This window comes from Poecile atricapillus, chromosome 3, assembly GCF_030490865.1.
Source record: "Poecile atricapillus isolate bPoeAtr1 chromosome 3, bPoeAtr1.hap1, whole genome shotgun sequence".
Lineage (NCBI taxonomy): Eukaryota > Metazoa > Chordata > Aves > Passeriformes > Paridae > Poecile > Poecile atricapillus.
The window spans coordinates 12,730,692-12,744,607 of NC_081251.1; positions in this window are offsets into that span (position 1 = coordinate 12,730,692).

The window sequence follows — 13,916 nt, forward strand, 5'->3', positions numbered from 1 at the left end:
CCTATGAATGGCAACCCTTTGTACTTAGAGACTAACACTTGCCTGTCCATCTAATCAGATATTTAAACATTTGTTAATGTAATGCCACTAGACTAAAATTTCAGGAAAGTTATTGGAACTACTTGAACTTTCCTCCATTTGTACTTCTCATTGTTTGTGGAGATTTAGGAAATGGTTTAGTAAATATCTCAGCCAAATTTTATCACTTGTTCTAGATATATACAGTTACAAAAACTGTACATGAAAGTAGACTTGGCAACTATGAGGAGTAGCATAGAGATTACTAATTGTAGCTCAGAAAAACAGATATAAACCAAAATTCTCACATTTCAATATCCCACAGTCACAAATCTCTCAGTCTGGTTCATGACAATCTAATTTTTCTTATTTTAAAGCCTTTGTAAATGGTGAATACCATTCTGGTTTGGTTGAAGGGGGTGGGGAACTGGTTCCTTTATTAACATTTGTGTTGATTGAGTTGCATCTAAAGTGTATTAAATGTTAAACATAAAACATTTTAATGTTTAGCTTATTTTAGAACAGAGAACAAAACTCTCTTCACAGTACGAGATGCCTTCATTTTCCTTACTTGTATATCTGGAAGTATATACGCACTTAAAATACTATTTCAAAACCAGATATGACTGAAATATTATCATTTTGTTCCACACAGTATTTTACCCTATTCACAAGTTGCTCAAGGTCTCACAGCTCAGATTTATAGGGGAACTTCTGACAAGTGCAGTGACACTAATTTTACAATCAGTGAAGCTGTGTCAGGAGTTTCTTTCCAAAATAACGTCTTGACATATTTTCATCTGAAAGAAATAGCTGTATTTCTCTTGAGCTGAACAGTCATTTAGGAGAAACTTTCAATGACCAGTGCTGTCAGTACATTGTTGCAATTAACTTCCATATGCTCACTCCAGGTAACTCCTGCTTTGTGAGCCGTACAACTCCACATTGCTGAAGAGGAATGACATCTTTGGCCAAAACCAAGTATTCTACAGAATATTCCCAGTAAAACCTGAAGTAAGTGCATCACAACCAATTGCTTAGTAGGACAGAACACATTATGAAAGCAAAGTTTGTGCTTTAGTACAAGATTTGGCTGTTTCTGGCAACTCTTTTTGTATTTTGGATGGAGGAAGAAAGGCAGAGCAATTGAGAAATGAAAAATCTATTTTTTGGTAATGCAGAAAAAAAGCTCAATGAAGCTTTTCTGTACTTTTACTCACAAATGTAAATTAAAGTTCCAATTATAAAATTGTGTTGGTAAAAGGAAGCTGGCACACATGACAAGTGGAATTAGTATTTTTGTATGTTGTTTTGCTTTCTGGCTGTTTGCAGGGTCAGTAGGATGTATTGTCATGCACTTATATCTAGATATTCAAAGGAGAAAAATAAATGCTGCAAGTGGAAGTGGAGTGCTATTGTCTGTAATCCCAAGGACAAATGTTCACTAAGGTATTCTTCTCTTTAATGTTCTCAAACCCACTAACAATTTAGCACTGGTGACTGTTTCCAGAGCTAGAATAGCTTAGGATTGGAGTAGAAAAAGTGGAAAATATAATTTTTAAAGACTGTCAAAGCTACATGGTTGGGTCAGTGTCTGTTCGTATTATGTCTGGCACTAATACATGACATTAATAATTCACCTTCATATCACCAAATTCATATTCTTTGTTTCCTCTCTGCATTTCTAATGGACTCTTTTTCAATTATGCATATACTTCTTACCCATATGAACAAATGTATTTGAATTTAAATATATGGACTTATAAATGGAAATAGACTTCTATTCAGATATAAATGTTTTTATCAGGAAACAAACTTGACTACAACTGGGATTAGTTTAGGCCAGGCAGCTGGTTTATGCATATATAACAGTGTGAGAACAGCAAAAACAGCTCCAGACTCAGTGGAACCTTAAACCTTTCTATGTCTTTATTTGTGCACCAAACCCCAGGAGTGTTGCTGTACGTAAGAGCCTGAGTCAGGCAGTTGTGAACAGTCTGTACAGTTGGTATTGCTATAGATGAATGCAAGACAGTTTCTTTCTTGTCATTCATTCCTCACCTCTGCTCTTCTGCTCTCTCTTCATCCCAGTCTGGGCATCTGGTCCACAAGCCAATGCTGTGCTGCTTTATAGTTACTTCCTGTAGCCTGTGGCATTCATGTGCACATCTGGATACACATCTCTAAATTCTGCACCTTTGTCTTTCTTTGTCATCTATGTGGTTTTTTGTGGGTAGATGAGAGGTAGAAAACTTGCATGTGGAAATCAGAAGTTCATTCAGTAGCAGTGATGTAGCTATCTTCTCCATGGTCACACTGACACAGGATCCAAATATCTGTCCTGTTTCATTTGCATCTGCCACCATGGAAACAAATTATTCAGTCATGTCTCAGAGTTGGCATTGAGGAAGCAGTAGAAAAATGTTAACAAAGGAAAAAAACAGTGCAACGTTCCACAGACCCCTTCCAGGATCCCCTTTATTCCACAGCATCTCCAGAACTGTTCAGTCACTGCCATCAGGGGGTACTGCTGACCTGGGATGGATCCTCATGGCAGAGGAATTTCTTTTGGCAATATTCTGATAAATGACTCTCTTTTGAGTCTCCACAACCATTATCCATAGCAGTCTAGATGTGGACACTAGTATCTACATCCAGATCATTAAGCCACTTTTGTTTTGCAATTAAGCAGTTTTTTAAGGGAAATAAATAAATAAATAAATAAATAAATGGAAAAAGGACGAATCTTTATACACAGCTTGGCAATGAACTCATGACCTACAAGAATCTGTAGTCCATTAGCAATCAGTGACCCATCAAGGTCTCTGCTCTACAGTCCTCATTATCTCACAGTTAATTGAACTCATGCAAAATGACATTTATTTATTAATTTACTTGAAAAGAAAAGGGCATTAGGACTATTTTAAAAAGTGACTAAGTCAGTTGTTCTAAGACCCCCATCTTTCAAAGGCTGTCATTTAAACTGAATAATATAATTATTTGTAATTTTCCTTATGATTTGGTGTTCCTTAAAGGAAATATCATTGATTGCCTTTACATGTTCTGTAAGAAGTTTTTCCACCTGTTCTGACATTTAAAGTCTTTCTCTGGGCACAGAGAAAGCACCTAGCCAAGAAGATTCACTTAAAAGGAAAAGTGGGCTACACAGGGATCTGTTCCATGCCCCTGTGGTCTCCAGTTCGAAATTCTTCCTGAATGTAAAGATTAACCTCAAAGCAGCAGCTTAGCTCTTTGCCCTCTTCCCTCCCTGGAAAGGAAACTGTCACTTCCAACTATTTCAGAACGTTAATTCTGTAAAACAGCCGTGCTGCAATCCTGCAACAATGTGCAGTTTATTCTGGGTGGCTCTGGAATTGCCTCTGACTCCTGCTCATTTCCCAATAATTACTGATAATTACACCACTCAAAACAGAGTGAAACACAACAGACTCTTTCAAAGCTGTAGAAACAAAGTTTGTCCAGAAACTGACCTTCCCGTTTGGAGGTGAGAGGAAGTGTGCATGGAATTATATAGGCAAGATGAGTTGCTTTCTAACTCGTTTTGATAGAAATCAACGTGCACAGGCAGGAGGAAAACCAAGGCAGTAGTTTTAAGGAGCCCCAGGCAGCAACTTACGTGCAGGCTTAGGTTTATTCAGTGGCTTTAGGAGCTGTCAATGTTTCGTCTCGCCTGTTATCTTAATATACTGCAACAATGGCAATGATAAACAACATACATTTAATATAAACCCTTCTTTGCTTGTTTATAGAAAGAGTTTCTTTGGTCAGCATATAAATGTCTTTGAGATCTTTTTAATATCCATTGCCAGAGGAAAAAAGGGGAAAAAAAAGGCTGCTGGGGGAGCTGGGGAAAACCTGCCAAGTCTTATACAGCAAAACATTTTTTATGGCATTTCTCCTTTTTCTGAAGACTGGTTTTACAGCATGTTTGAGCAAGACACTCAAAATCACACCCTTCCTAAGTTTCTTCACTCACCCTCATTTCCATGTCCTTGGCAGAGGCGAGGGCGCTGTGGGCACTTTGAGCCGCAGTGCGGGGGTTCCGGCAGGCCGAGGCCTTGGGCGCTGCGCTGCGCTCGCAGCCGTGAGGGAGCCGGGCCACGGGGCGGCCTTGGGGCGAGCGCGGCACGGCGGGCCTTGCCCTGGGACACCCGGACAGCCTCTGACGCCGGGATTCCTTCAGCAGGAGAAGTGACGGGCACAGGGGCCTTGGACTGCACACAGCGGACACGGAGCGCTGTCTGTGTGCATCACACACACGCACGAGTGCTCCGCGCGGCTCCTGCAGAGCCCTCAAACACCGAAAAAGCAAATCAAACCCCCTTTTTGTATGAAAGCTGTACGGATAGCTTTGAGATACTGCTTTACCACCTTTAAAGGGAATAGAGAGCAACCAACTGAATTCCTTAGTTTTTCAAAAATAGCTCCACAGCTGGTTAGATTCATTTGTTTCTTTTTGGCATTCCTCCCCTGGAGGCAGTAAACATGATCAGCTGCTGTCCACTGGAAGCACTGCAGAAACAGATTTATTATTATTATTATTATTATTATTATTATTATTATTATTATTATTATTATTATTATTATTATTAATCTGTAAATACTGACAGTGTGTTACACTGCTGTTTGTCATACTGAGAGCAGATGATCTCATTATTGTGAGATTACATTCTGGACCTCCAGAGATACTGCATTCAATTTGTCAATCCCATCATTCCCTCAAATGCTATGGAAGATTTGATGAATACTGGATTCAGTACTGTCAATACACTCTACAATTTTATTGTGTCCCACAATGGCTGAGCAATGTTTTAATATTTCTCTGGAAGCCATGCTGCACCTCAAACAGAAGACATGGGCTTGATGAAGAAATGATTGAATGGAGATTTTTGCTTTGTCTAACACAGAAGCTCAGAGAAGAGACAACCTTCTCCGGTTCTAAATGCACAAGCGTGTTTTTTTATTATTCTAAGAACTCTATAAACATGAGTGTAGGTTTTTTGATATAGATCTGTCTAGCTATTCCAACTGTAGGTCAAATGTGGAAATAACTTCAGTGCCACTGAAGTACCCTCACATGCCTGTGAAATTCTCCCCTCTTCTTACTAACACACACAGACAAAATTACTTTTAATGTAATTACTGTAAAAGCTAAAAATCAGGGAGGGAAGGCTCTCTTCTGCCTGATCACATAATTGTGTAGTAGGGATTAATTCCATTTTAGCCAAAATAATTCAACATCTGAAATATATAAGCCTGATTTTACTTAAGAGATTCAAATGTAATAATTGAAAAAAAAAAATCTTCTGACAATTAGTAGAGCTGTATCCTTAAGCAGGATCAAGCTGGTGGGCCAGCCTAGTAGATTTTAGCTCAAATTTCACATTCAATTGGTGGTAGAAGACCAAGAGAGTCTGTAATTGATGCTGAGGTATGGTGCTTTGTGAAGAAAGGGAGAATAACCACCAGGAATCACATTTGATCTGTCAGCACTGTCCACCAAAAAGAACAACAAAACCACTAGAAATTCATCAGTAAATAAAAAAAATCAAAGAGATTTTGTGTTGGTCAAATCATGACAGATATCTTCCCCACAAAGTATATTTACTGATTATGAGATGCATGCCATAGGTTTCCAAAAATACCACTTATGAACCAGGACCAGGAGCTGGACTTCTCCTACCGAATTTGATTAGATTCACACTTATTTCATAGACAATAGCTGCCAATAGGCATCTCAGTCTGTCAGGTATTTGGGCTGAATTTTGTAGTCACACATTCTCCCTGTAAGTTTTCTTGTAAGCTCACATGGTTCAAAATCTGAAATTCTGAAATCTGAAATCCTCTGACATGGCTAAACTTCATTTTAGGTGGCATCTGGTGCTTTCATAGAAGAACTGGAAGATGAGTGGCAGAAGCAAGTTTAAGCATTGAAGGACATTGGAGAACAAGTCAGACACAATTCCTGTGAAAGGTCCATGGAAACTTGAGCTGCTGGAGTCACTTGTGACCAGATGTATTTGGGGACCAGAGTAAAAGGGTGAAGTGTTACAAGGTTACACTGAGGGCTGCTGGAGAGGTCTTTGTTCTTGTGCTGGTTTCTTATTTCTAATTTTTTCTATTTTTTCTGTCTTTAGGTTAGGAAACTTAAATGAGAGAGGGACAGCTTGCATAACTGCATTCAAGGGGTTCCAAATTCAAGGTGAAGAAGATAAATAATGTGTAAAGAAATAGCTGTGGTTAAAAAATTAAAATAATGAAAAACACACAGCTATGTGTAGAATATTAGCCATAATTAAATTCAATGCAGAAGTAATGATTTTGACATTCTTGTGAAACAACCTGACATGCTGTGGTTTTATGTTATAATTTTAAAGATTTTTTTTTTAATTTATTCCTTTAACTGAAAAAAATGGATTTTTCAATCTTCATCAGTGTTGCTCAAGACTGAGTTGTTACTCACAGTGAAGACTTGACAAAAACATATTTAAAATTTGCAAAAATTACTATTTTATCTAAGACTGACTTCTGCTTCTCAGGGCCATAAGAAAAGGACTTCTCACTTTCAAGGTTGTCAGAAATGAAGGCCGGGAAAGTAAGACATAAGAGGTCAACCTATTTAGGCAGATTTTAGCAGTGAGCTGGACTGTCCTGTTTAGTAGTAGTACCATGTTCACATGGACAATATACTTCTGATTAAACTGAAGAATATGGTGTTTTAGGAAGCAATAATTGGATGGGTTTTCCATTGGTTATAATGAAAAAGTAACCACAGTAAAATATCATCGTGCATGGATCAATGCTATAGCTCAAATTTTTATTAATGCTGTGCTTTTCCACCATGAATTGACTCCTGGTTTTCATTGCTTGAAACATCTATACAGAAGTGTATAGCTGTGTATAAAGGACACTTTAAGCTGGACTAATAGCAATATAATATTGTATATAATTATGTAAAATGATGCGAATAGCACTGTGCATTTGATTCCTTAGACAAGAAGTAAGCTATGTTTCCCACAATGAATTTGGCAGTGGGGAAGTACAACTCTACAAAAGAGAAAGGGGCAGACACTGAAGTCACTCTGGTGAAAATGGCACAGCAGCTACACTGAAACCTCCTGCACAGCTGCTGAGAGAAATAAATTCCCAGCCAGTGGGTGCCAGTGATGAGGCAAACAGGCAGGATGTTTCTAGAGAAAGGGGGTCTCAGCATGGGGAACCATGTGACAAGAGAACACTTTCATGCAGCAGAGGAGCAGGAAATAGGATGTTTTGAGGGAAACAGAGGAAGGAAACTGACAGGCAGAGAAACAAGTGAAGGGGAAGAAAGGAAAGAAAGCAGATGAGGAAGAGATAAAATGAGGAAACAGTGTTATTAACTATTATAAGATCTGTTTTTTTGACAGCTGAAAAAAGGTGGGTGGTTTTTTGTTTTTCTTATTCTTACAGTTCCTTTTAAGTCATTGCTAAAATTACCACAGGAATTTAAAAATGGGAGTTTCCCAAGACATTCTTTTTAATAATTAGTAATTGAATTTGAGAAACCATTGTGAAATTCTTTTCTTCAATAATCTGAGGAGGGCTTCTGAAGTCATTTAAGATAAATAAAGTAGGCTTATGCTTGTGCTTCATACTAAGACATTATTTCCTTGCAATTACTGTTACTGTATACTATACATAGAGACACATAACTTTATGATAATGTCAGATATTCCTGACATATTCTCATATTACTAAATAGGATGTAAATTTTGGAGTTTGGACATTTTTGGGGTTTTGTTTGTTTTAGGGTTTTTTTAAATGTAATTTGTCACCAAAGAGTGGTTTAAAAAATTAGACCATGACCAATATAATACACTGGGTTTAACTGGAAGCAGTTTAAAATTTCAAGAACCCCTAAGTCAATAACTTTTATTAAGGAATCTATGGCAAGATGATATGTCTGTGGCATGCACACAGAGAACAATGATGTCAACCAATTCATTTTATTTTGAAAAAGGAAAGAGTAACATTTTGACATCACTCTCCTATCCAGGGCACAACATCCAGCCCGTCAGTGCTATGCAGTGACTCACAGAGCATGTGCTCCTCTGACCGAAATGCAATGGCTCAGAAGCTGTATCTACTTCACAGCTGCTCTGCCTCCTCCAGGCTGTGTGTTTATGTGTATACGAAAAACACACCAGGAAAAAATATCATACCATCATATTGAATCATTCCTGCTCTTTTCTCACACAGCTGAACATCCTGACACACTGTAAACTCAGCTGAAAGTGTGTCAGGGCACTGCAATCTGCTTCTCCGGCAGCACTGACAATTTTCCATGAACTCCATAGCCATTGCAACAGAAACTGGAAAAGGGTTTCCTTGCTGTTTCCTTACTTTTTCTGCTTTTTCTGATCACTTAGGATTACTTAACTCCGTATTCTTATTAGTTTTTGATTATGAAAGGGGTCATACTGACTTCACACATACATCAGGCTTAAAAGCTTTGGTCTTTAGTCTTCTAAGTTAGGAGTTTGCTACACATATTTACCCATAAAAAATTAATAAATGTGGCAGTGAGGCATAAGATGGGACATATTTCCTCTCAGTAGTACTAGTATCACTTTGATGTTGCAAAGACACGGCCAAGAACAAAATTATTCCCCATAGTGCAAATTGGTTGTGATAACCCAAAAACATGCACAGGGTGAGAGAAATCTTTATGTATCACAAATATCCTTCCTCTGTTCTATGGTAATAATGCCTCATAAAAATAGTTATGACTTGGGCATCTCAGCTTCCCTCCAGTTTTATTAGCTTTCTTTTTACCATTAAATGTTAATAAAACTTCAAGGTGGGGCTTAGAGCAACAGAGCTCAACTTCGTGCACAGAGCTTTGTATTTCAATTAGTAATGGGCTGTCTCAAAAGGTTCAGGTTTCTGTTTAGGACATAGGAGTAGAAGAAACCTTGCTTGGATCACCACCATCACAGGAAAACATGTTGCTATAGTCTATTCATAAATACTTTATTTCTTAATTTTGAACCAAATTTAGAAATTCTCTCTTACTATTCCACCCTGAAAGACATCCTAGAATTTTATTCTTCTGCTCATTTAGCAGTTTTCTGCTCTTATCCTACCTAATCATACTTTGTGACCAACGCTGCTCATTTTTTGTAGAATTAACTAAGCCTTGGCTTTGAAAGTCTTCGTTCTTCACAGTTCAATCTACTAAAATATAAAATCCTGGAAATATTCACACTGGTTCAAGGAAAAATATATAAAAATATCTTCTTTTTGATGAGATGAACAAATGATACCCAGAGAGAGGGGATGTAAAGAGACAATATAACAGGCAAGTATAGAATGATCCTGCTTCTCAAATATTTCTGTCTCTGGCAACCAGCATTTTAAGTTTGAATTGGAAGCAACATACAGACCACTGCGATTAATAGCCCCTCTGCTATGGATCCATTTAGTCATTTATGAATCCAGTCATAATTTTAGCTTCCACAACATCCTGTAGCTGTGATTTCCACAAAGTAATTAGGAACTATAAGGAAAACTACTTATTTTGTTTGTTTTAAAAGTCCTGGTCATCTCTATTATTTTAAAAATTAAGGTGGACAATAATTCCCTAGAACACTATTACATATCTTTTTCTATTCCAAAGATGCCAATCAAATAGACACTAACCTGTAGATAGTAGATAGAGCCCATGTATAGACAGACTGCAGGATAGACCCTATTACCAAGCATTTCTTTTCCAAGCAGATCAGTTTTAATCTTCTCTCCAATAGATGCCAATGTAAGTTCAACCCACTTTGTCATCGTACAGATGGGATCAATATAAATACACATTGGACCCAAGATAGATTATTGTAACCCCCATCAGCAAGTAATAGAGATTTATCCAGTTTATTTTTTGTTCTCAGTATTTTCTTAATAATCCTAACATTTTGTCAGTGTCACATGCTACTAAGCAGAAGTTTTCAGGAAAGTGTGGACATATGCTTATTCTTTCCTGCATAGCCAGGAAATTAGGCTACCTTAGATTCCAGTGTTTTGCACATATAACTAAATGTCAGGGGAGAGCCACCATGTGCCTTACTTTGACTTCACTGGCAATTAATTTCATATGCTTTTTATTGTTCAGTCACTTAGCATCATTTGATCATTCTGTAATTCTTCACTGTCAGGAATAATTGTGTTTCATGAGGAATACTTGTCACTTCATTATTTCACATAGTTTTCAGGTAATTTATGAAGATGTTGAACAGTTCATGTCCTAGCAGGGAGCCTGAGAGATTTGATTATCTCTCTCCATTGATTTGTACCTTTTGTTTCCTAATTATTAATCACATCATAATTGTGCAAGAACACTTTTCCTCTAATCCCGTGACAGCTTAAATTTTTTTAAGATTCTTCTTATGCATGGTCAATGGCAAAATCTTTCAGTAATTTTAAGAATTCTCTGAATTCGGACTCTTCATATGTTCATTGACTTCCCTCTACAAAAATCCTTGTGAAGTTTTCTGGTTATATAGGAGTGATATCCAGCATTCTTAAACACTATGTTTAAAACATAAGTCTCAAACACTATGTTTAAAACATAAGTCTCAAACGGCAAAGTCAGTTTTTAACTTTCCACCTAATGCCAAAGAATTATTCTGACTTACCAGGCAAGTCCCTTGGGTGCTCCACTTGGGCCACATTTGCATGGCCAGAAGGCCATGTCCCAGCTGGGTGTACCCCTGCCACGTGGATGGTACTTTTCACATGGACTAGGTGATGATTACTCACCCAGGGTGAAGAGAAGCTGAGTATGAGCCGTCCTGTGGCCTTGGGAGGCACAGAGCCTATGCTCCTGGTTCGTGCATCAGCCACTAGATGATTCCATGTCCTGGGCACAGCACACATCCGTCCTGTCATCCTTTTAAATCCCCTCTTGATAAACATGTATACAGGAATCTTGGGCTGAAATGAGTCATAAAGGAGGAGGAAAACAGCTAGTGCTAGTGCTAGGTGTTGGATCTTTATTTATCAATAATGGGCTATAGGTAGGCACTCCTTGAGTTTTTTATTCAACATCAGCCTCATCGGTACGAGGTGAGATATGAAAGATGTTGAAAACCTGTGCCATTATAATAACAGCTAAATTCTTTTGGTTACAATGCCTTTTAAAAAACTTTCTAGCCAGTAGCATAATGTTAAAAACTTACAAGTGTTTGCTTAAGCCAATCATTAAGACTACATGTACACTTTGTTTTTAACAAAGCTTGCTTGTTATAGTTTAAAAACAATGGATAAAGCTTTATTATTAAATTTACATTTTTATATTGACTTGCTTATTATATTTTCTAAGGCCTATCTTTACTTTCACACAGCTTCTGAGAGTTTTCCACTTTTTCCATTTCCTGCAGTAAAGATAAGAGAAAACTTGGAATTCCCAGTGGCCTTTTGATGCTCTCAGTCTTCCCTTATTTTTGAAATAAATTCAAGGTCTTTAGTGTGTTCTGTAAAATAAGTTTTCTGTCTCCTCAGTCATCATCCTCTTTCTATCTACCAAGTATGAGAGATTAATGCATTCTGGATGAAATCATACCAGGGCCTTATGCAAGGGTATTTACAGCTTCCTTACCAGTACTGGAAGTAGCCACCCTCCTACAAGCAAGACAATCCATGTGGCCTGGACATTTGCATTACCATACATTTATGTCAATCAACCATCTTAGTCTAAAAACTGAGAAGAAAATAGATTTGTGTTTTGATTTGAGCCTCATTTCTTTCCCCACTTCCTAGAAAGTTTGTTTCCTTCTTTTTTCTGCTAATAAGGCTGAGAAGCTTTACATTATTTGGTTTAACTTCCTTTGCAATGACTAGCTGAAATAGAGTTCTGGCAAGAGTTTTGGACTTTATTCTTAAATTTCCTGTTCTCCAAGATGTACTCTCTCAAGATTTTTCCACTCCTTATAGAGTCTTACTATTCCTAAATGAGTCTTATTATTCCTAAATGAGTTTTATTATTCTTAAATTAGTTTTATTATTCCTATGTGATTTTTCATTTCAGTTATAAATCAAGACTGTCTCATCGGTTTTGAGGCTTATTTAAAAAGATTCCCATCCTTACAAATTTCTGGGGCTTAAATAAATCATATTGAAATAAATTTTGTTCACTTTCACATTTCAGTTTCTAATTTCTGCATGTGTTGACTTCACTCATTAGAACTCTTAATTTCTCATATTTCTCCTTTCATATAGTAACCTTGACCTATTTTGCTGTTTATTCCTCAATGTAATTTAATTGGAATGGTCTTGATGTCACTTAAGTTATTTTCTTTAGTTCTTCTACAAGATTCTTAATTTAGAAAAGGAGATTCAAAAAGAAATTTATTCCCTATACAGTCATGAAATCATTAAGATGTAAACCTATCAACTAATATATCCAGATATAACTGAATTCTACCAATATTAGTTACTTAAATTTTTTAGTTAACTGAATTGTTGGGAAATTGCTAATTTATAACTCATTTTATAGCTGGAAAATTTTCCCATGATGACACAATTTCCAGTAGTATTCATCACTGTAACATGTTCAAGATATTTCTATATCCATATCCAATTTTGATCCTGGGATCTACATCAGGTTCTCAATACCACCTCTGAAGACGCTAGTATAGAGCAATGAAAACAATTTTGGTCCAAACTGAGTGTTTGTGAGTTGTTCTTTAGTTATACTACTTCATTCTGATAGAACACCAATCCACTGCTTTTAACTTTGTTTCTGTTCTTCCTGAAGAAATTACATGTTATTTTTTCTCAGAATCATTTCCTTCTCTGTCAAGGACTCAAGATGAGAATATTCATGAAGTTAAAATGCCATATTTTTGTTGTTAAGACTTTCTTTACACTAATTTTCAGAAAGATAAAAAAACAGAAAAATCAATAAAATTAGATGTTAAAATTAAGTTTTAAACCCATTGGCAAAATATTCAGCTCATTTAATGAGAACTGCCTAAATGTAAGCAGTGTAGTCTCAGGTAGTTATATTGGCTCCCTCAGGTGCAGACACTTCTAGAGCACTCATTCCTGATAAGAAAAACATCAAACACAACAAGGTTGAAACTTTCTGGAGATTTTGATTTCTTTCTGCTAAGTGTAGAAGGAGCACAAGTGATTAGGGTTAGATCACATCCACATCTTTTAGAGAGATATATAGTTCAACGATTTCTCCCTTTGTGTTTTTATATATTCACCAAAAGAAAGGTATTTTTATATCTTAAATTATGGTTTAATACACAGTGGTTTATCACAGGCTACTGATTGGAATCATATGTATGTTAGTATCATAACCAATTTCTTCATTTTTCAGATAAAATATAATTGTATTCAGAATCAGAGAATCAAATGGACTATAACTACAAAATAAAATATATTTTTGTGAAGGTAAATCCAATGTCTTTGTTTCATGAGTGTGTGACAGCCATTGTTTTCTCCATGAAGTACAATAACTGTGTCTATCTTTTTTTATTTTGATTCATCAGAAACTAATGGCAGTGAGGAACTTAACTAAGCAGTGATGACTGGTGGAGAGTGAGTGTGTCGCAGGACCTGTGTATTATTACAGAGAGTTTAGGAAAAAAAATTCCATTGTTTCAGGTAGTTACATCCTCTCTGTTTTTAACAGTTTGTTATCACATTGCTTCATACAAACAAGATTTTCTGACATAATTTTCTATTCTTTCATGTCCTTCTCCCTTTTTATGCCTTGCATCTTCATCTGCTGCTTTCTAATTGCTAGGGAAGGCAGACAAGATGCTCCATTGGGAACAGATGGCTTTCTGGAAATCTCCCAACAAGGACTACTCCTGGAATAGATTTCATCTGCAATC